At 39.9% G+C, this 21,793-nt stretch overlaps 1 protein-coding gene across 2 annotated transcripts in view; it reads right to left on the reverse strand.

Annotated features, from left to right (window-relative positions):
• LOC121390171 (mucin-12-like) overlaps positions 1–21,793 on the reverse strand; it is an 83,352-nt gene that overhangs the window by 51,089 nt on the left and 10,470 nt on the right. For both annotated transcript variants that reach the window (XM_041521923.1, XM_041521922.1), the window contains exon 2: positions 11,798–11,898. The gene's annotated coding sequence lies outside the window, so the exon portion shown is untranslated. The remainder of the gene's footprint in view (positions 1–11,797; positions 11,899–21,793) is intronic.

Below are 21,793 nucleotides of genomic sequence, written 5' to 3' on the forward strand. Positions count from 1 at the left end.
CCCCCACCTCCCCCATCTTGTATGCTAAACACTCTTCTCAGACTGAGTGATATAGCCTTCACCGGGTGTTACAGCTGATAAAGCCAGTACTTGATGCTGTATCCACCATATAACGGATCCCTTGCTGCTAATGAAAACACGAAGCAGGTTTCCTTTCAGACCACGTGGCAAAAATATCCAATATGGCAAGCAATCGCCGTTACTGAACAACCGTCAGTGGACCCATGGGGCTATTTCTCGTTCCAGCCAGTGCTCCACAACTGGTGTAACAAAGGCTGTAGTATGTGCTATCCTGTCTGTCGGATGGTGCATGTAAAAGATCCCTAGCTGCTAACTGAACAAGAGTAGCCCATGAGGTAGCGACAGCGGGTTTCCTCTCTCTGCATCTGTGTGGTCCTTAACCAAATGTCCGACGCCATATAACCGTAAATAAAATGTGTTGAGTGTGTCTTTAAATAAACCATTTCCTTCCTTCCTTAATGAAGAAAACAAACTTTAACTTTGTAACACATTGTTATTAGACTTTTCTTTTCTTTTTTTTTTCTTTTTTTTCAAATTCTTTGTTATCCCCAGAAAATAGGTCATGTCAGGGTTGGGGAGCCCTGAATCATCACCTTAGAATATTCTTCCTCTATAAGTCTCACCAATTGTTATTAGACTTCATTGTGACAAAACCTCTACATTGACTGAGTGATATGTCTCACCCTCATTGGGCAATATAGCTGATAAAGCCAGTATTTGATGTTATTGCCACCATGATATGTATATCTTTCAACATGTTATAGAAACAAAGAATTCTTTTATTTTTAGAATACATTCCTGAGACAAAATGACGTCAAACTCTGATACTTGAGTAATATCACTCAGTCAATGTAGAGTGTTTGTCAAGGCAATGACTAGTTGATGGACAGTGTAAAATATACGATACATATACAGTGCAACCCCTATAAACCAGAAACCCATGGGGAAAAGTAAAAGTAAAGTTTGTTTTATTTAACGACACCACTAGAGCACATTGATTTTTTATCTTATCATCGGCTATTGGACGTCAAACATATGGTAATTTTGACACTGTTTTTAGAGGAAACCCGCTGTCACCACATAGGCTACTCTTTTTACGACAGGCAGCAAGGGATCTTTTATTTGCACTTCCCACAGGCAGGATTCCATGGGGCAAAGTGAAATGTCTGGTTATAAGGGGTATCCAGTTTAGAGAGGGTATGATCTGTACTGGTATTTAAAAAGGGACTGTGAAAAAAAATTCCGGTTTTGAGGGAATTTCAGTATACAGAGGGTCTGGTTTAGAGAAGTTATGCTGTATTAACCTTTCTGGCTATTTCAAACATTGAGATAACCAGAAACACAGTTAATTTAGAAAGTTATAATTTGAGTAAGAAACTGCAAATAATGTGTAACTTAATGGGGAAAAAATCTGTAATAGCCAAAAAGCTACAAATAAAAAAGAATTTTTTTTTTTTTTGTTTAACAACACTACTAGAGCACATTGAGTTATTAATTGTCGGCTACTGGATGTCAAACATACGGTCATTTTGGCAGTCTTTGACAGGAAACCTGCTATATTTGTTCCATTAGTAGCAAGGGATCTTTTATATGCACCATCCCACAGACAGGATAGCACATACCATGATCTTTGATACATCAGTCGTGGTGCCCTGGCTGGAAAGAGAAATAGCCCAATGGGCCCACCGACAGGGATCGATCCCAAATCAACTGTGCATCGAGCGAGTGCCTAACCACTGGGCTACATTCTGCCCCTAGTATGTACAAATAGATTTTACATGAAACAGAGGCGGTAAATTGCCATGGTAACTAGAGTCTGTGACTTACAATTATTACAGTAATTATACTTCTCAGTATGCACTGCTTTCCAAAGCTAGTTTTAACAACTCATTGGGTAAGCATAAGGCCACTATACACGGACTTCTCTCTCACCAACCACTAACACACTGTCATAGTGAGACAGTCCAGGTAGCTGAGGTGTGTGCCCAGAATAGCGTGCTCAAACCTACCTACACTGGATTTATCCTGCAACCACTGTTTTTATTGACAGATTATGATGATCGATTTAAGCAAAGTCATAAACGTATACTAGCAGCTTATGACTTTTGACGTCACTCATATGATAGCTACATGTACATTACAAAATTGCTCATTTCACCTCTAGGTCATCATACAATGTGGCAGAAATAACAGAAATAATAGCTTTTCCCTTTAATTTTTATGGTCTGCAGGATAAAAATAATAACAAATTACTGACATCGGATATCTGCTTTATCCTGTTCAGGCTGAATGAGAAATTCTGTGAGGCTGAATTTTCCATTATGACCTTCACAGGATAAAGCAGATATCGGATGTCTTAAACTAGTTATTCTCTATTTATAATATAGCATGCAAGACCGTCTAACCAGCCTTGGTGGCATCATGGTTAGGCCATCGGTCTACAGGCTGGTAGGTACTGGGTTCGGATCCCAGTCGAGGCATGGGATTTTTAATCCAGATACCGACTCCAAACCCTGAGTGAGTGCTCCGCAAGGCTCAATGGGTAGGTGTAAACCACTTGCACCGACCAGTGATCCATAACTGGTTCAACAAAGGCCATGGTTTGTGCTATCCTGCCTGTGGGAAGCGCAAATAAAAGATCCCTTGCTGCCTGTTGTAAAAGAGTAGCCTATGTGGTGACAGCGGGTATCCTCTAAAAAACAGTGTCAGAATTACCATATGTTTGACGTCCAATAGCCGATGATAAGATAAAAAATCAATGTGCTCTAGTGGCGTCGTTAAATAAAACAAACTTTGCAAGACCGTCCTGACAGTTTCTGATCATTCCGATTGATTCTTTGATCTACACTGCTGTTAGTAAGTGCCTTATATAAAAGATCACTTGTTGGTTTTCATTGAAGTAGCATGTGTGATGGCAACAGGTTTCATACAGTGCTGAAAAAGCAATGTTAGGCACCAAACAGGATAAGTTTAAAATGTGCTGGGGTGTCGTTAAACAAACATGCCTTTCCTTTCCAAACCGAGTGTCAAAATAACCATATGCTAGACCCCAAATAGCCATAGTTTAAAATGTGCTGAGGTGTCATTAAACAAACATTTCTTTCATTTCACATGATGATGTCACAGTAGTATATTCACGAAACATTTCTTTCATTTCACATGATGATGTCAAAGTAGTATATTCACGAAACATTTCTTTCATTTCACATGATGATGTCAAAGTAGTATATTCACGAAACATTTCTTTCATTTCACATGATGATGTCAAAGTAGTATATTCACGAAACATTTCTTTCATTTCACATGATGATGTCAAAGTAGTATATTCACGCAACATTTCTTTCATTTCACATGATGATGTCAAAGTAGTATATTCACGAAACATTTTGTTTGTTTTGTTTAATGACACCACTGGAGCACATTGATTAATTAATCATCGACTATTGGATGTCAAACATTTGGTACTTGTGATACGTAGTCATCAGACGAAAACTGCCACATTTTTCAACAAAAAAAAAAAAAAAATGTTTTATTTAATGATGCACTCAACACATTTTATTTACAGTTATATGATGTTAGACATATGGTTAAGGACCACACAGATATTGAGAGAGGAAACCTGCTGTCACCACTTCATGGGCTATTCTTTTCGATTAGCAGCAGGGGCATTTTTCAACAAAGAATCTTTTATATGCACTTTCCCTCAGCACAAGACAGCACATACCACAGCTTTTGATATATTAGTTTTTTCGTCACTGGTTGGAACACGATGAAAGGATTGATCACTACCAGAGGTCACCTGACATGTTGTTGGTTCGAGTCAGATCAACTTACAGAGAAATCTGAGAGTAGGATCTGATGTCCGGTATAATGATCAGGGGAGATAATTACCTCGACACAAAGAAGATTACTGGCTCTGTGTTATGTCTGAGAATACCATGACAACGGCAGTGATAATACACTGATAACTATCCAGTTTCCAGTATCATTAATATCGAGTTACCAATATCATTACCATAAGAAATAACAAAATCCAAGTTCATCTCCGAAATCTGGCTTAATATGTGCACGGCTCAATCTGAATTATGAAATATTTATTAGAGGCATTTCACATGTGAACAATTTTGCTATTAGTCTGTGGCTGTGGGTTTCTTCTTGGAATCTAGCTCAGTATGTCATAGGATCGAATCTTCTCAGTGGACCCATTCTCCGACTGGGTTTTCCCCCATTCCAGCCAGTGCACCACGGCTGGTATATCAAAGGCTGTGGTATGTGCTATCCTGTCTGTAGGAAAGTTCAGACATAAATGATGTCTTGCTTCTAATGGGGAAACAAATGTAGCAGCATGTCTGAAACTACACATCAGAATGTCTGAAACTACACATCAGAATGTCTGAAACTACACATCAGAATGTCGAAAACTACACATCAGAATGTCTGAAACTACACATCAGAATGTCTGAAACTACACATCAGAATGTCGAAAACTACACATCAGAATGTCTGAAAACTACAGATCAGAATGTCTGAAACTACACATCAGCATGTCTAAAACTACACATCAGCATGTCTGAAACTACACATCAGAATGTCTGAAACTATACATCAGAATGTCTGAAAACTTACATATCAGAATGTCTGAAAACTACATATCAGAAATACATAGAGGATATTTCATGTTTTTTGTCAAATGTGATTTAAATCTTATCGATTGAAGTTTGCAATTATATCTCACAAGTCATACTTACGTGACGAATGTGATATGATTGCAAACTTCACGAGATGAGATATAAATCATATTTGATAAAAAACATGAAATTTTCTATTTATTATATAACTTTTGGCAATTTATCTTTATTTTTAAAATGCCAGCAGCAAAATAGTTCCGGCTTTCTTACAGTGAAGATAACACTTTCTACAGTTACGATAACACATTTTAGAGTGAAATAGTGAAATTTTTACTCTAAAATATGTTATCGTCACTGAGTGACTGATAACACTTTTATTTCACTGATATTGTAAGATATTTCACTGAATGTTACATAATAAAAATATCTGACATCCAATAGCTTGATGATTTATTAATCAATATGCTCTAGTGGTGTAGTTAAGTGTTGTAATAACAAGATGTTAGACACCAAAGGATTACTGAACAAACATGTGATGTTCAAGGGAGGATATGATCAGTATTGTGTCTGCAGGCAAAATATATGTAAACATATGAGTAGGGGTTAAAACAATTGGCTTATTTTGCAGTACTCAGGTGCTGGCAACTGAAGTTCCTAGGGGTCTTGGGTCATACTTCCCCAAAAAAATATATTAAGAAAATAATAAATACTTTGAGCAGGGGTGTGGGGGTGTTCCACTTCCAGTTCACCCACCCACCCCATGCACATGTGCCTGGTACTATATTATTGTAAAATAATAGGTACCTATAAAAGCCAGAAGTCCCCAAACAGTTGTAGCACCCAAACCAATCCTCCATCTGCTACCGACCCCGGTCCGCCTGCTGGTGCTCTCTGTCACCTGCCAGTGCAGGCAGTCCTTTCTCCCACCCACCCCAACCCTTTCCTGTCCTGGACAGAGGAGCTGGCTGAGGCTCGCACCTGCACCTATTACAGTTGTGAGCTAAAACAGCTTGCTCTGTATGGAATGGAATGGAAACTGGGTTTAACGTGCCCCTATCCACAAGGGTTCAGGCACGCCCACTTCGGATTTAGCCTCTGACATCGCCAGTGACCAACTCCGAAGCAGGAGGGTGCTCTGTATGTGCATGTTAATCCCTGTTCCATACCATACAAACAGTCCTAGTTTAACATGTGCTGAGGTGTCATTAAAGAAATAATTGTTATCTTTGTCAACCAAGTGTAGAAATAATGAATAACTAGTTAATGGCATCGGATATCTGCTTTATCCTGTGAAGGTAACAATGGGAAATTCCCAGAGGCTCTGCCAAGCAGAATTTCTCATTCAGCCTGAACAGGATAAAGCAGATATCCGACGTCATTAACTAGTTGTTATCTTTATACTGCAGACCATAAAAATGAAGGGGAAAAGCTGTTATTTCTGTTATTTCAGCCACATTGTACGATGACCTAGAGGTCAAATGAGTGATTTTGTAATGTGACGGCACATGAGTGATGTCAAGTGATATCCTGCTAGTAACAGGATATGACTTTGCTTTATTTGTCATCATATTCTGTGAGTAGAATCAGTGGTTGCAGGATAAATAACACAATGTTAGACACCAAACAGTCATGTGCTGGGATGTCATTTAATCAAAAGTTTGTATTCCAATCTTCTCCTTTATTTTCATTTCATCCATTTAGATTGGTGAACCTTTTCTTCTATCATCTTGTAACAATGACCAAGAAGGGGTCAAGTATTACCGACCATCTGGGTGGTTATTTACTACAAGGCTTCATGCTAGGGTGTTCAATGGTTTCAGGAAATACTGTAATTAAGACCAAAGTCAGTGCCAAGATTAACTCAGCACAACTGTCTGGGAGCCACAGTTTAACGGATGGCCAAACATCACCTCATTTCCCCTGACTTCCTCCACCGAAATTAGAGCACCACAGATTCATTCCTCAGCACAGTGGCTTTGTTTGCTTTCCTTAAAGGTGTATTATCATAAACAGAAGAAGAAGTTAGTTTTGTTTAACGACACCACTAGAACACATTGATTTATTAATCATCTTCTATTAGATGTCAAACATATGGTAATTTTGACATATAGTCTTACTGTCGTAATATGCATGCATTATGGAGAGACTGGCCTCGGTGGCATCGTGGTTAGACTATCAGTCTACAGGCTGGTAAGTACTGGGTTCGGATCCCAGTCGAGGCATGGGATTTTTAATCCAGATACTGACTCCAAACCCTGAGTGAGTGCTTTGCATGGCTCAGTGGGTAGGTGTAAACCACTTGCACCAACCAGTGATCCATAACTGGTTCAACAAAGACCATGGTTTGTGCTATCCTGCCTGTGGGAAGAGCAAATAAAAGATCCCTTGTTGCCTGTTGTAAAAGAGTAGCCTATGTGGCAACAGCGGGTTTCCTCTCAAAATCTGTTTGGTCCTTAACCATATGTCTGATGCCATATAACCGTAAATAAAATGTGTTGAGTGCGTCGTTAAATAAAATAGTCTTAAAGAGAAAACCCATAGCATTTTTTCATGATATCATAAACAGATTGAAAGGTTTGTGCAATATATATATATACACATGTATATTATGAAAAGATTGAAAGTTTTGTTTCATTATGCCACTAGAGTTCATGGATTAATTAATCATTGACTGATGGAGTTTCTTTTCTTTAACAACACAACTAGAGTCCATCTATTACCTAATCATTGGCTACTGGAGTTGGTTTTGTTTAACAACACAACTAGAGTCCATCTATTACCTAATCATTGGCTACTGGAGTTGGTTTTGTTTAACAACACAACTAGAGTCCATCTATTAACTAATCATTGACTACTGGAGTTGGTTTTGTTTAACACCACCAGTATAGCCAATCAATTTAATCAATAGCTAATGGAGTTACTTTTCTTTAATGACACAACTAGAGTCCATCTATTAATTAATCACGGGGGGGGGGGGGGGGGAGCGGGCGGGATGTAGCCCAGTGGTAAAGTGCTCGCTTGATGTGCGGTCGGTCAAGGATCGATCCCCGTCGGTGGACCCATTAGGCTATTTCCCGTTCCAGCCAGTGCACCACGACCAGTATATCAAAGGCTGTGGTATGCACTATAATATGTCTATGGGATGCTGCATATCAAATATCCCTTACTACTAATGGAAAAATGTAGTGGGTTTCCTTTCTAAGACTATATGTCAAAATTACCAAATGTTTGACATCCAATAGCCGATGATTAATATATCAATGTGCTCTACTGGTGTTGTTAAAAAAAAACCCTAATTAATTAATCATCAGCTAATGGAGTTTGTTTTGTTTAATGACACAACTAGAGCACATCTATTAATTAATCTGGATATAAACATTTTCACAGTCCTGACACAGTCTTCAGACGAAACCCGGTAAACTTATCCATTAGCAGCATATACATGCCTTTCTCCACACGCAGGACAGCACATACCATGACCTTCATTATCCTAGTTGCAAGTGTCAAATTTCACTATTTTTACACAACTGACTGTGGAAAGGTGTGTATAGAAGATCTCACATGTAATAACAATTTATAGACATCCATGTACGACTGGCTGCTCCTAGGTGAAAGTTAAAGTTTGTTTTGTTTACCAACACCACTAGAGCACATTAATTTATTAAGCATCAGCTACTGAATGTCAATCATATGGCCATTTTGACACAGTCATAGAGAGGAAACCTACATTTTTCCATTAGTAGCAAAGGATCTTTTATATGTACAAACAGGATAGCACATACCACAGCCTTTGATATACCAGTCGTGGTGCACCGGCTGAACAAGAAATAGTCCCATGGGTCCACTGACAGTGATCAATCCTAGACTGACAGGACATCAGGTGAGTGCTTTACCACAGCCATACCATCCAATGAAATAAAACACAATGGAAATTGATTACTCTATGACATATAACTTTGCATGAAGCTGATTTGTCTGTGATGCACAAGTTTACTACATGTGCTTGGGCCATAAATAAGTTTTAGTTGAAAAATATTTTTGAATTTATTATAAAACTGTACCGGGTATTTGGAGGATAAGTAAGAAATAGAACACTACATCTGTGTCCATTAGATACCACTTATTTTACAACTTGTCATTAAACATACATTCCTTTCCTTTCCTAACAGCCACTGATTAAACAATGTGCTGGGGTGTCATTAAACAAACATTCCTTTCCTTTCCTAACAGCCACTGATTAAACAATGTGCTAGGGTGTCATTAAACATACATTCCTTTCCTTTCCTAACAGCCACTGATTAAACAATGTGCTGGGGTGTCATTAAACAAACATTCCTTTCCTTTCCTAACAGCCACTGATTAAACAATGTGCTGGGGTGTCATTAAACAAACATTCCTTTCGTTTCCTAACAGCCACTGATTAAACAATGTGCTGGGGTGTCATTAAACAAACATTCCTTTCCTTTCCTAACAGCCACTGATTAAACAATGTGCTGGGGTTGTCATTAAACAAACATTCCTTTCTTTCCAAATAGCCACTGATTAAACAATGTGTTGGGGTGTCATTAAACAAACATTCCTTTCCTTTCCTAACAGCCACTGATTAAACAATGTGCTGGGGTGTCATTAAACAAACATTCCTTTCCTTTCCAAACTGCCACTGATAAACAACGTGCTGGGGTGTCATTAAACAAACATTCCTTTCCTTTCCTAACAGCCACTGATTAAACAATGTGCTGGGGTGTCATTAAACAAACATTCCTTTCCTTTCCTAACAGCCACTGATTAAACAATGTGCTGGGGTGTCATTAAACAAACATTCCTTTCCTTTCCAAACTGCCACTGATAAACAACGTGCTGGGGTGTCATTAAACAAACATTCCTTTCCTTTCCAAACAGCCACTGATTAAACAATGTACTGGGGTGTCATTAAAGAAACATTCCTTTCCTTTCCTAACAGCCACTGATTAAACAATGTGCTGGGGTGTCATTAAACAAACATTCCTTTCCTTTCCAAACTGCCACTGATAAACAATGTGCTGGGGTGTCATTAAACAAACATTCCTTTCCTTTCCTAACAGCCACTGATTAAACAATGTACTGGGGTGTCATTAAAGAAACATTCCTTTCCTTTCCTAACAGCCACTGATTAAACAATGTGCTGGGGTGTCGTTAAACAAACATTCCTTTCATTTCTCAAGAGCCACTGATTAAACAATGTGCTGGGGTGTCATTAAACAAACATTCCTTTCCTTTCCTAATAGTCAGTTTAAACCATGTGCTGGGGTGTTGTTAAACAAACATTCCTTTCCTTTCCTAAAAGCCACTGATTAAACAATGTGCTGGGGTGTCATTAAACAAACATTCCTTTCCTTTCCTAACAGCCACTGATTAAACAATGTGCTGGGGTGTCATTAAACAAACATTCCTTTCCTTTCCTAACAGCCACTGATTAAACAATGTGCTGGGGTGTCATTAAACAAACATTCCTTTCCTTTCCTAACAGCCACTGATTAAACAATGTGCTGGGGTGTCGTTAAACAAACATTCCTTTCCTTTCCTAACAGCCACTGATAAACAAAGTGCTGGAGTGTGAAGATATGAAAAACACATTCAAACCTTTGTCCTGTAAATTGGTCAGGTGTTAATTTTCCTGTACTGATAGTTTGTGAAATATAGATCTAAATGAAAAACTGCCCTCCATTCTGTGTCTTTCTCATAAAACAGAAATTACCCTACTATCAATCTGCATATGCGATGTAATATTTGTCATATTTGCTGGGAATAACAAATACTTGAATATGTAAGAGTGAATATTCTTCCTTGACCTCACTCAGAACAGTTGGGAATGACAAATAAAGAAAAGTTCTTTCATTAAGAGAATTTCATTCATTATCCCCTCATTAGCAATGTTGTTCCCTTGTGTGTTCCTATATGCATGTAACCAAATTACTAAATGTTTGACATCCAATAGTCGATGATTAATAAATCAATGTGCTTTTATGGAGTTGTTAAAGAAAACATTTTTTTTTTATTTGATACAGATGACCTTTTTTTTTTGGAATATGTAATATAATTATATTGAAAGAAAGGAAGGAATATTTTATTTAACAACACACTCAACACATTGTAATTATTGTTATGTGGTATTGGACATATGGTTAGGGACGACACAGATAGTTAGAGAGGAAACCCGCTGCTGCCACTCTATAGGCACATTTGTTTTGTATTAGTTGGCAACAAGGGATCTTTTATATGCATTATCCCAGACAGGATAGCTAGTACATACCATGGCCTTTTTTACACCAGTTGTGGAGAACTGGCTAAAAAGAGAAATAGCCCAATGGACCCACTGACAAAGATCGATCGTAAACTGATCACACAACAGGTGAGCGCTTTACCACTGGGCTACACATCCCACCCCATAATTATAAAGAAAAAAAGAAAGAAGAGTTTTATTGAATGACAGACTCAACACATTGTGATTACAGACTTTACGGACATATGACTAAGGATCACACAGATAATTAGGGAAGAAACCTGCTGCAACCACTCTATAGGCTACTCTTTTTGATTAATTAGCAGCAAGAGACAGGATAGTACATACCATGAAGCTGTACACCAGTTGTAAAGAACTGGTCAGAAAGTGTAATAGCCCAATGCATGGCCCCACCGACGGAGATCGATCCTAAACCGGCCATTCATCAGGCGAGCACTCTACCACTGGGCTACATCCTGCCTCTTTAAAATTATGACCGGCCTCAGTGACGTCGTGGTTAGGCCATCGGTCTACAGGCTGGTATGTACTGGGTTCAGATCCCAGTCGAGGCATGGGATTTTTAATCCAGATACCGACTCCAAACCCTGAGTGAGTGCTCCACAAGGCTCAACAGGTAGGTGTAAACCACCTGCACTGACCAGTGATCCATAACTGGTTCAACAAAGGCCATGATTTGTGCTATCCTTGCTGCTAATCGGAAAGAGTAGCCCATGACGTCATATAACCATAAATAAAATGTGTTGAGCGCATCGTTAAATAAAACATTTCCTTCCTTCCTTTAAACTTATATGATGCTGGTGTTCCCTAACTTGTTTGTGTAGTATATAGGAGCAAGATAAACAGCCTGTCTAGATCAGTGTATACTTACAACAAAGAAGGCAGGCCGCATGTTCACCACTCAGCCAGAAGGTATACAAGCAGCCACTGTTAGCAGTAAACCATCCACCAAATAACAGCTCTCCCAGACACCTGTCAATATAATGATATAATAATATATTTATGAGAAACTCTTAACTGCATTCTCTTGCCAAATCGGTCTTCAATTTGTTCCTTTGTCTGAGGCATCTGTTGGAATGGTTCCAGGGCGGGGGTGGAAATGGGTATCTAATGAAATGTTTTAGGGGTGGGGGAGGGGTTCTGGTTTGGATACAATAATACATTTACAAGAGACTGACACTGGGATTTCTTGCTAAATCTATCTTTGTGTTGTTTCTGTTCCTAAGTGGGTATCTAATGAAACGTTTTAAAGGTGGGGTGGCGGATCTGGTTTGGATACAATAATACATTTACGAGAGACTGACACTGGGATTTCTTGCTAAATCTATCTTTGTGTTGTTTCTGTTCCTAAGTGGGTATCTAATGAAATGTTTTAAAGGTGGGGTGGCGGATCTGGTTTGGATACAATAATACATTTATGAGAGACTGACACTGGGATTTCTTGCCAAATCTATCTTTGTTTTGTTTCTGTTCCTAAGCGGGTATCTAATGAAATATTTTAAGGGTGGGGTGGGAGTTTACTAGAGACCGTAATTGGATTTTTTTGCCAAATCTATCTTTGTTTTGTTCTTGTACCTAGGCCATCAGTTGGAATGGTTCCAGAGTGGGAGGTGGAAGTGAGTATTCAGTGAAATGTTTTAAGGGTAGGGGAGGGTTTCTGGTTTGGATACAATAATATATTTACGAGAGACTCTATATAACTGGATTCTGTTGCCAAATCTGTGTTGAAGTTTCTCCTCTGCCTGAGGCATCTCTTGGAATTGATCCAGGGCAGGGGTGGAAGTGGGTATCTGGTGAAATGTTTTATGTGGGGGAGGGTTTCTGGTTTGGATACAATGATATATTGACGAGAGACTGACACTGGGATTTCTTGCCAAATCTATCTTTGTCTTGTTCCTGTTCCTAGGGCATCTTTAGGAATAGTTTAAAGGTGGGGGTGGAAATGGGTACAATGTAAAATGTTTTAAGGGTGGTGGTGGAGGGTTTCTGGTTTTGGATACAATAATACATTTATGAGAGACAAATTTACCACCACTTAACGTGTATTTACATATAACAAAAATGTTGATGCCTGCTATATAAATGATACAAGGTTTGTCACTCGCCATTTTGGTGTGATTATCGTATTTCTCAAAGATCTAAAAAATTACAAAATAATCAATATTTAATTTGATTGCATAAAAACCCAAAGTGAATGAAAAATGTTTAAGTATACAACACGATCTACTTTGATATTTTGCGTCTTCTTCTACACAGGGTTTTAGCAGGTACATGTAGTCGATTAATCTTATGATTAAAAAATGTACTATTGACTATTTAGCTCAGTCGGTTGAATGCTTGCTTGAGGTGCTTGCGTCACAGGATCGAACCACCTCAGTGGATCCATTTGCCAGATTGGAATATTTTTCATTCCATCCAGTGCAACACAATTGGTCCAAGGCTGTGGTATGTGCTTTCCTGTCTGTGAGAAAGTGCATATAAAAGATCCCTTGCTGCATTAGGAAAAATGTAACGGGATTTTCTCTGATGACTACGAGTCAGAATTACCAAATGTTTGACATCCAATAGCCAATGATTAATTAATCAATGACCTCCAGTGGTATCGTAAAAAAACACAACAACTTCAAATCTAATTAAAATTAGCTCCACTGGTTCATTTCAATCAGATTGACTGTCACTGACCTTACAAGACCAGTCACCAGGTTTTCTTGCCAAATCTATCTTAGTAATTTCAGTCAGATTGACTGTCACTGACCTTACAAGACCAGTCACCAGGTTTTCTTGCCAAATCTATCTTAGTAATTTCAATCAGATTGACTGTCACTGACCTTACAAGACCAGTCACCAGGTTTTCTTGCCAAATCTATCTTAGTAATTTCAGTCAGATTGACTGTCACTGACCTTACAAGACCAGTCACCAGGTTTTCTTGCCAAATCTATCTTAGTAATTTCAATCAGATTGACTGTCACTGACCTTACAAGACCAGTCACCAGGTTTTCTTGCCAAATCTATCTTAGTAATTTCAGTCAGATTGACTGTCACTGACCTTACAAGACCAGTCACCAGGTTTTCTTGCCAAATCTATCTTAGTAATTTCAGTCAGATTGACTGTCACTGACCTAACAAGACCAGTCACCAGGTTTTCTTGCCAAATCTATCTTAGTAATTTCAATCAGATTGACTGTCACTGACCTTACAAGACCAGTCACCAGGTTTTCTTGCCAAATCTATCTTAGTAATTTCAATCAGATTGACTGTCACTGACCTTACAAGACCAGTCACCAGGTTTTCTTGCCAAATCTATCTTAGTAATTTCAGTCAGATTGACTGTCACTGACCTTACAAGACCAGTCACCAGGTTTTCTTGCCAAATCTATCTTAGTAATTTCAATCAGATTGACTGTCACTGACCTTACAAGACCAGTCACCAGGTTTTCTTGCCAAATCTATCTTAGTAATTTCAGTCAGATTGACTGTCACTGACCTTACAAGACCAGTCACCAGGTTTTCTTGCCAAATCTATCTTAGTAATTTCAGACAGATTGACTGTCACTGACCTTACAAGACCAGTCACCAGGTTTTCTTGCCAAATCTACCTTAGTAATTTCAATCAGATTGACTGTCACTGACCTTACAAGACCAGTCACCAGGTTTTCTTGCCAAATCTATCTTAGTAATTTCAATCAGATTGACTGTCACTGACCTTACAAGACCAGTCACCAGGTTTTCTTGCCAAATCTACCTTAGTAATTTCAATAGAAATTATGCATTGGAATGTTTATAGCGTTCTGAAAATTGAAATGTCATGCACCCAGTTTACCCAGTTAATCCAGTTTATCGTTATTGTAAGGAGATGAAAAGTAGCGTCATTGGAATACTGACGTCATTCAAACTTAGCCAAAACAAGTGTGCGAAGAGTGACTGTCGTCGATCATAGGCCCAAAACACACTGGGACTGGGACTGGGACTGGGTCTGGGTCTGGGTCTGGCGAGTATGGTACCAGTCCAAAATGAAACGCATTGAATCAAAGGTGACAAAACACATTGCGTCTGTGATGATGTCAACTACAGAACAGGTGCTATATTTTCACACTGCCAGACTGGCAGCTGCACAATGTTCGAACCATACTCGTTCATTTTTCTTAATAACCAACAGGAAAGGTATATGTTGATCAATGTGGATTTCTTAAATTTACTGTTGATGTTTATAGAAGTAAATTCATCTAAAGATATGAACGCATTAATATATAATGAAAACACGTAACAGTTACAGACCTAGACATCAAAATACACCAAACATGGTGTCTGTGCCACACTTGCCAGACCCAGATGTCAAAATACACCAGACATGGCGTCTGTGCCACACCCGCCAGACCCAGACGTCAAAATACACCAGACATGGTGTCTGTGCCACACTCGCCAGACCCAGATATCAAAATACACCAGACATGGCGTCTGTGCCACACCCGCCAGACCCAGATATCAAAATACACCAGACATGGTGTCTATGCCACACCCGCCAGACCCAGATATCAAAATACACCAGACATGGTGTCTGTGCCACACTGGCCAGACCCAGATATCAAAATACACCAGACATGGTGTCTTTGCCACACCTGCCAGACCCAGATATCAAAATACACCAGACATGGTGTCTGTGCCACACTGGCCAGACCCAGATATCAAAATACACCAGACATGGTGTCTTTGCCACACCTGCCAGACCCAGATATCAAAATACACCAGACATGGTGTCTGTGCCACACTGGCCAGACCCAGATATCAAAATACACCAGACATGGTGTCTGTGCCACACTGGCCAGACCTAGATATCAAAATACACCAGAACATAGCGTCTGTGCCACACTGGCCAGACCCAGATGTCAAAATACACCAGACATGGTGTCTGTGCCACACTGGCCAGACCCAGATGTCAAAATACACCAGACATGGCGTCTGTGCCACACTGGCCAGACCCAGATGTCAAAATACACCAGACATGGCGTCTGTGCCACACCCGCCAGACCCAGACCCAGACCCAGATGTCAAAATACACCAGACATGGTGTCTGTGCCACACTGGCCAGACCCAGACCCAGATGTCAAAATACACCACACATGGGGTCTGTGCCACACCTGCCAGACCCAGACCCAGATCTGGTGTGAGTAAATGAGCTAGGTACATACACCGTTATGATGCTATGCTGCACATAGGTAATTAAACCTGGTGCTGAGCAGAACGTCTCCATCTGGACTGGGATTGACGGGAGTTCTGTAACTAACACTTCCAGAGTTAACGACCGACAGTAGCATGTCATTCTCCTCATAATTGTCAATAACAATACTGGTGGGACCATTCCACAAATTACATGGGGTGAACCAGTGAAGGAAAGTAAGAGATCGTTATTCCAGAATTAACTGCATGGGGAGGCATGCTTGGGGGAGGGTGTTGGGGGGGGGGGGGGGGGGGGGGGGGGGGGGGGGGGGGGGGGTGGGGGGGGGGTGTTGTATCATCATAATTACTTTATTCCTGATGGGTGTGCTGTGTACAGTATTTTCTCTATGTTTGATACTTCGTTTAAGTAAAATTCAGTCGCGGATCTATGGGGTGGGGCTGGGGGGTGCATGCCCACCCTTTTTTCAATATAAAAAGAAGAAGATAAAAACCTGTTCAAACACCTCTTATCATTCCTGGCACCCCCCACCCCATCGCAAACCCCAGGATATGCACCCCCACCCATGTTGTCAGTTGTTAAAAAGCCCTAAAGGAAAGGAATGTTAACTGAAAGCACCTCAGCACATCTCAAAGTTTTAACTATTACAATTTAAATGTTTAATATACATGTATTATAATCCCACTCTAATTGGTGCAGGTAGTGAGAGAAGTACCCCACTGTGAATGAATGAATGTATGTATGTATGAATGAATAAATGTATGTATGAATGAATGTATGTATGAATGAATGTATAAATTAATGATTGAATGAATGAATGTATGAGTGTATGAATGAATGAACAAATGAATGTATGAATGAATGTATGAATGAATGAATGTATGAATGAATGAATGCAAAAATGTATGTATGAATGAATACATGAATGAATGAATGTAGGAATGAATGTAGGAATGAATGAATGAATGAATGAATGAATGTATGAATGAATGTATGTATGAATGAATGTATAAAAGAATGTATTAATGAATGAATGTATGAATGAATGAATGCATGAATGAATGCATGAATGAATGAATGTATGAATGAATGTATGAATGAAGGTAGGAATGCATGTATGAATGAATGAATGAATGAATGTAGGAATGAATGTATGTATGAATGAATGAATGTATAAAAGAATGTATTAATGAATGAATGTAGGAATGAATGCATGAATGAATGAATGAATGAATGCATGAATGAATGAATGAATGAATGTATGAATGAATGTATGTATGCATGAATGAATGGATGTATGCATGAATGAATGTATGAATGAATGAATGAATGAATGATTAATGACACACCAGTATAAAAATACACTTATCGGCTATATTGGGTGTCTAAGCTAAATATATGAATAGGATTAAATTAAAATAAAACTTATAGAACTATGTAAAACAAACCAGTGTAAAGAGCTGTTGGTAAACCCCACTGTCAGCACATAGGCTATTCTTACCATTCAACAGTGGATATCATACAAATGGGACAGCACATACTACAGTCTTTGTGTAGTTCGATCAGCAATGGATAAAATGAAATAAAAGGAAGATTTCTCAGCTTAATGAAATCTCAGCACGTAACTATTTTGGTGTCTAACATAATATATTATTTCGACACTTGATCAAGAAAAACTGCTCATAATAACATTAATAAACTTAGTTTGCTTTGTTTAATGATACTACTAGAGCACATTGATTAATTAATCATCGGCTATCGTATGTCAAACATTTGGTAATTCAAACCTTTTCATTAGCATCAAGGGCTCTTTTATATGCACTTCCCCACAGACAGGATAGCACATACCACTGCCTTTGACCAGTTGTGATATACTGGTTTGAACTAGTAAAAACCTAATCAGCTACATGGATCCACCGAGGTGGTTCGATCCTGTGATGTAAGCGCCTCAGGAGAGCGGCGGACGAGTGCTCAACCCACTGAGCTACATCCCACCCCCAACAAGTGTATAAATAAAAGAAATATTGCAAAATGCTGCAAAGATCTTTTATGTACACTTCATCATACAGACGGAACTAATGTTTGTTATAATATAAAGTGTCCTGTACAGGGGGTCTGGCTGTATGTAATAAGTTCATACAGTTATACATACAACATGTTGCCATGCTACAGAAATACTGCTAATATATTATCAATACAGATTAGCATGAGAGTGTGTCATATGTTCACTAAGTATGTTATGAAAGGATTTTCATCCAATAATTTAACACTACAAAGTATACTGTGTATATTTACTCAGTCCTATAAACCCTTTCAAGTTAAATTTTTACTTCGTTTTCGTGATATCCAATTAATTTTCAAGCATGCTGTCCTGGGCACACACATCTCAACTATCTGGGCTGTCTATCTATGACAGTGGGTTAGTGGTTAGTGAGAGAGAAGTCGGTGACTTGGTATAAAAGTTAAAGTTTGTTTTGTTTAACAACACCACTAGAGCACACTAGTTTTATTAATCATCGGCTATTGGAGTCAAACATTTGGTTATTTGATATATAGTCTAAGAGAGGATAATCGCTACATTTCTGCATTAGTAGCAAGGAATCTTTTATAGGCATCATTCCACAGACAGGATAGCACATACCACGTCTTTTGATATACCAGTCATGGTGCACTGGTTGGAACGAGAAATAGCCCAACTGGCCCAATGATGGGGATCGATCCCAAACTGACCGCGCATCAAGTAGATGCTTTACCAATGGGTTACATCCTTCCTCGTGACTTGTTATAACTCACCGCGCATGGAAGCCCGAACCGAGACTTGAAACCTGTACCTTCCTCGTGACTTGTTATAACTCACTGTGTGTGGAAGCCCGAACCGAGACTTGAAACCTGTACCTTCCTCGTGACTTGTTATAACTCACTGTGTGGAAGCCCGAACCGAGACTTGAAACCTGTACCTTCCTCGTGACTTGTTATAACTCACTGTGTGTGGAAGCCCGAACCGAGACTTGAAACCTGTACCTTCCTCGTGACTTGTTATAACTCACTGTGTGTGGAAGCCCGAACCGAGACTTGAAACCTGTACCTTCCTCGTGACTTGTTATAACTCACCGCGTGGAAGCCCGAACCGAGACTTGAAACCTGTACCTTCCTCGTGACTTGTTATAACTCACTGTGTGTGGAAGCCCGAACCGAGACTTGAAACCTGTACCTTCCTCGTGACTTGTTATAACTCACTGTGTGTGGAAGCCCGAACCGAGACTTGAAACCTGTACCTTCCTCGTGACTTGTTATAACTCACTGTGTGTGGAAGCCCGAACCGAGACTTGAAACCTGTACCTTCCTCGTGACTTGTTATAACTCACCGCGTGGAAGCCCGAACTGAGACTTGAAACCTGTACCTTCCTCGTGACTTGTTATAACTCACTGTGTGTGGAAGCCCGAACCGAGACTTGAAACCTGTACCTTCCTCGTGACTTGTTATAACTCACCGCGTAGAAGCCCGATCCGAGACTTGAAACCTGTACCTTCCTCGTGACTTGTTATAACTCACTGTGTGTGGAAGCCCGAACCGAGACTTGAAACCTGTACCTTCCTCGTGACTTGTTATAACTCACTGTGTGTGGAAGCCCGAACCGAGACTTGAAACCTGTACCTTCCTCGTGACTTGTTATAACTCACCGCGTGGAAGCCCGATCCGAGACTTGAAACCTGTACCTTCCTCGTGACTTGTTATAACTCACTGTGTGTGGAAGCCCGAACGGAGACTTGAAACCTGTACCTTCCTCGTGACTTGTTATAACTCACTGTGTGTGGAAGCCCGAACCGAGACTTGAAACCTGTACCTTCCTCGTGACTTGTTATAACTCACTGTGTGTGGAAGCCCGAACCGAGACTTGAAACCTGTACCTTCCTCGTGACTTGTTATAACTCACTGTGTGTGGAAGCCCGAACCGAGACTTGAAACCTGTACCTTCCTCGTGACTTGTTATAACTCACTGTGTGTGGAAGCCCGAACCGAGACTTGAAACCTGTACCTTCCTCGTGACTTGTTATAACTCACTGTGTGTGGAAGCCCGAACCGAGACTTGAAACCTGTACCTTCCTCGTGACTTGTTATAACTCACCGCGTGGAAGCCCGATCCGAGACTTGAAACCTGTACCTTCCTCGTGACTTGTTATAACTCACTGTGTGTGGAAGCCCGAACCGAGACTTGAAACCTGTACCTTCCTCGTGACTTGTTATAACTCACTGTGTGTGGAAGCCCGAACCGAGACTTGAAACCTGTACCTTCCTCGTGACTTGTTATAACTCACTGTGTGTGGAAGCCCGAACCGAGACTTGAAACCTGTACCTTCCTCGTGACTTGTTATAACTCACTGTGTGTGGAAGCCCGAACCGAGACTTGAAACCTGTACCTTCCTCGTGACTTGTTATAACTCACTGTGTGTGGAAGCCCGAACCGAGACTTGAAACCTGTACCTTCCTCGTGACTTGTTATAACTCACTGTGTGTGGAAGCCCGAACCGAGACTTGAAACCTGTACCTTCCTCGTGACTTGTTATAACTCACTGTGTGTGGAAGCCCGAACCGAGACTTGAAACCTGTACCTTCCTCGTGACTTGTTATAACTCACTGTGTGTGGAAGCCCGAACCGAGACTTGAAACCTGTACCTTCCTCGTGACTTGTTATATCTCACTGTGTGTGGAAGCCCGAACCGAGACTTGAAACCTGTACCTTCCTCGTGACTTGTTATAACTCACTGTGTGTGGAAGCCCGAACCGAGACTTGAAACCTGTACCTTCCTCGTGACTTGTTATAACTCACTGTGTGTGGAAGCCCGAACCGAGACTTGAAACCTGTACCTTCCAGCTCTGTGTGTGATGAGATGACCACTACACCACAAATCAAGGAGGAGGAAATTGTTTATTTAACGACACACTCAACACATTTTATTTATGGTTATATGGCGTCAGGCATATGGTTAAGGACCACACGAATATTGAGGGAAGAAACCTGCTGTCGCAATTTCATGGGCTACTCTTTTTGATTGGCAGCAAAGGATCTTTTATATGCATCATCCCACAGACAGGATAGTACATACCATGACCTTTGTTACACCAGTTGTGGAGCACTGGCTGGGACGAGAAATAGCCCAATGGGTCCACCGACGGGGATCGATCCTAGACCGACCGTGCATCAAGCGAGCGCTTAACCACTGGGCTATGTCCTGCCCCACACAACAACTGTATAGTCAATACGCCAATTCATTGGTTCCTGTTTCACACAGACAGACTACATACATTGTATACCAGTCGACATTCTGGCTATTAGCATACAGAAAACAGAAGGATTTTCTTTTTGCATAAAGTCTTCTAACGATCTATATTACGGTAAGCATACATATGAAGTAACTGTAACTATACAGATCACGTAACCTCTAGATGGAATACTCTGTCAAGTAAATCATGTTTCACTTGTATCCCTTATGTGGAAAACACTGCAAATGTCAAGAGCAATGAAACAGTAAATATTCATTTGATGAAAAATAGATATAAAATATGACGTCCACGTAAATCATCTTCTGATATTTATTTCTTATCCAGCTGTTAAATATGGTAAATGTCAGTAATAATAGAAAAATAATATAGTAATCAGAAGAAAAACAGATATGAAACATGATACGCCGAC

The sequence above is a fragment of the Gigantopelta aegis genome, chromosome 15, assembly GCF_016097555.1.
Source record: "Gigantopelta aegis isolate Gae_Host chromosome 15, Gae_host_genome, whole genome shotgun sequence".
NCBI lineage: Eukaryota > Metazoa > Mollusca > Gastropoda > Neomphalida > Peltospiridae > Gigantopelta > Gigantopelta aegis.